This window comes from Sorex araneus, chromosome 5 (assembly GCF_027595985.1).
Source record: "Sorex araneus isolate mSorAra2 chromosome 5, mSorAra2.pri, whole genome shotgun sequence".
Taxonomy (NCBI): domain Eukaryota; kingdom Metazoa; phylum Chordata; class Mammalia; order Eulipotyphla; family Soricidae; genus Sorex; species Sorex araneus.
This window is the reverse complement of record NC_073306.1, coordinates 114,671,643-114,675,114: the sequence shown is the minus strand read 5'-3', so window position 1 is coordinate 114,675,114 and position 3,472 is coordinate 114,671,643.

Here is a 3,472-nt window from a genome sequence, read left to right as displayed (position 1 = left end):
GGTTCCTTGGGCACTGCCACAGACCCCCTCCTGAGTAAAGAGGAAGGAAAAGCCCCTGGTAACCACAAAGTGTGGCCCTACCCTCTTCCCCAAAATTAGTCTTCTACTCCCTTTGATAAACTAACACTCCAAATACCAGATATTGGAGTCTATGGGGCACTTTTCAAGCTATCAGTAGGTAATCAATGAAGGAATATTTCCCTGAGTTTTTCCTGGGAATATCTTGCTGGCTAATGTACATGGCTGAACAGAATTGTACATAGGTGGAGATGTCCTTGGGTCTTATTGGAAGGACATACGCTTTTAGAACATTTATTGAGACAACATAAGCTATCACCTGGCTGGGTAGTACTTGCTAATATTCCCAGTTGCCAGAGGAGAAAACGAAGACCCAAAGAGCAAGAGCTGCAGAAGCAAAAGATGAGGAAAAAGAAGCAAATGAGATCCAAACTTGGGCTGCTCACAGACGCCATCTGGTGTTCATGCAGAGTCATTGGCCAGGCGCCTGCTCTGTGTTGCAGGAGCTGTTCAACAACTGCTTTGCTGTTGTGGGGCATCTTATTGGGAGGATCATGGACGACGAGGGTTTCTGATTCTTGAGATCTAGATTTGAATTTCAGTTTTGAACTGACTAAGTGACCTGGGTCAGGTCACTTCTCCTCTGATTTTCTATTTAACATGAATCAGGGGCTGGAGCGATAGCACAGCGGGTAGGGCGTTTGCCTTGCACGCGGCCGACCCGGGTTCGATTCCCAGCATCCCATATGGTCCCCTGAGCACCGCCAGGAGTAATTCCTGAGTGCATGAGCCAGGAGTAACCCCTGCGCATCGCCAGGTGTGACCCCCAAAAAAAAGCAAAAAAAAAAAAAAAACATGAACCAAAAATCCTCCCAGAACTGTGCAGAGGACCTTGGGAAAGACTGGGATGATTAAAATTACTGGAGGAAATGGAAAGAAAAGTTGTTTGTGATCCAACAGCCCTGGATTGCATTTAAATGAAACATACAGTGTCTTTCTACTTCCAGACACTGGTCTGGTGTGGGAACATAGCTACAAATAAATACAAATGTGTGTTTTATGCAATTAACATCCAAGTGTTCCAGCTTCTAAGTCATTTATACAAATAATTTACATAAACCACTTGTTCTGGGTATTTTCCAAAGCCATTTGACAGAGGGCATGTGTGCAGCTAGAGGGAACAGGGAATGAGGAATAGATAGGGACTGAACCAGGAGCCTGAAACTTACCATTTTTAAGGTATACTTTGTTTGGAGGGGTACACCTGGTGGTTCTAAGGGCTTTACTTCTGGTTCTGCACTCAGGGATCACTCCTGGCGGAGCTCAGGGGAACATATGAAGTGCCAGGGATCAAGCCCTCATGGCCGCACGCAAGGCAAATGCCTCACCTGCTGCATTATCACTCCCGCCCCATTTTAAGGTATTCTTCATTAAAAAAGTCTTCTTGCACTGTGACTAAATTGAAGTAGTTTGAACTGACAACCCATTAACTAATTTTAACATATCATGCAATGACATATTATGAGTTCTACATCATCTAACTTCGCATCAGTACTGTGGGACATTTAAATATTTTTCTATGTATTCATGTAATTCACTTATTCTAATTAGATTATAAACAATCCAAGAGTCTATTTATTACTTGGGTTTGAAATGTGTCTATTCCTCTGATGAAACTACTTCTACCATTTCATCAGCTCCATTTTGCAAATGAGAAAAATATATTTCAGTGACTTAACAACCACCCAGGTACCCATTAACCAGTAAGTGAAAGAAATGAGACTTCATCCTGGCGACATTCAGATACCAGACAGACAACCCTTTCACAGAGAATCCACACCACCAGGTGTGGCCCCCCCAAAAAAAAAAACAAAAAACCCACAGAATTAGAGCGCCTCCCTTGTCAAATCCATGCAATAGTTGGTCGGAAGTCAGAACTCGGACCACAGTGCAAGTATGATAGAGTATGAACTCTGGAGGTGCGACTGGAGTGCCCCACCTACCCCAGTCCCTCACCCCGCCCTACGTCAGGCTGTGGACACGCCTCTCACCTCGTCCCGCCCATCTCAGATCACAGACCGCCCCTCTCCCGGCCCCAACCCAGCTCAGATCACGCCCACCCTTCATCTCTCCACGCCCACTCCCCCACCCCGCCGCGCCCCATCTCAGACCACCGCTCGTCCCCCTCGCCCCGCCCCATCAGGCCACGCCCCCTCCCGCACTACATAAGGCACACCCACTCCTTCGCCCCGCCCCGTCCCGCCTCGCTCCACGCCTGTGGTGCACTTGCTCCCGCCCCGGAGGCTCTGGGACCGCACCGCCGAACTGCTGACAGAGACTCCTCCTCCTGCCAGCTCAGGGTGTGACACGCCTTCCCGAGCCCCGCGCGGAAAGTAGGGAGTCCGGGGCTGAAGGCTGGCTGAGGGCCGGGGGCCGGCGGCCGGGCATGCCCCTCACCCGGTTCCTCTCAGGCTGAGGGAGCGACGCCGCCGCCGCCCTCAGTTCTTCCTTGGGGGCTGGCCGCGTGATCGGGTTCTCCTCCACGCGCGCTCGCGGGCCCGGGTCTGGCCTCAGTCTCCGCTGCCCGCGCGTCCAGCCTGGAACTGAGGCGCCGCCTGTGAGGAGGAGCCCGGGGCGTCCCGCCGCGCGCGTCCCTAACTTCTCGCTCGTCGCCTCTACCTGATGGGGCGGGGGGAGGGGGGCCTTGCGTTCGCTGGGCTTGCCGGGGTCCCGGCTCGGCGGGGTCTCCCCGGAATAACAGCCCCGAGCGGGCGCTGGGGAGAAGGGCTGTCGTCCCCGGAAACTCGGGGTGTCGCGCGCAGGTCGTCCCCCGCTGCGGCCCCCCAAAGTTGCAGTCGCGGGAGCGGCTTGCAAGAGAAGCCGCGATTCGGTTTGCGGGGTCACCGGGCTTGGAGGGGGGGGCGGGTGACGATTCTGGGGGCGGGGAAGGTGGGCGTGGAGCGAGGAGGACACACGCCCCCATTTCACACTTCCTTGAAACGCCGCCTCTGTGTGGGCTTTGCGGCTGTGGGGTGTGGATTTGTTTGCGCAGCCTTCTCCTTTACCAGAGCGCTTCGCGGGCGGGGGTCTGGGGACCACCACACCCAGCGGTGTCAAGAGACCATTTGGGGTGCCGGGGCTTGAACCCGGGTCAGCCGCCGGCAAGGCAAACGCCCTCCCCGCCTTACTGTCGCTTCAGCCCACCTTGCATCCGAGTATCTAAGGACCGAGGGCACCTCACAGCGGGCTGGGCACCTGCCTGGGCGCCCGAGTCCCGCCAAGAGTGATCCCGGGCGTGGCTCAAAAAGCAAACGAAGAAGTTTTTTAAGGAGACACTAAAAACGATTTTACGGTGGCCACTTAGGACCACTGACATACGAGAACAAGTTGATTCTTCTCTAGAAGTCAAAGTGTTGTAACTCCCTTTGCTTAATCGTGGGAACTTTGATGCTGT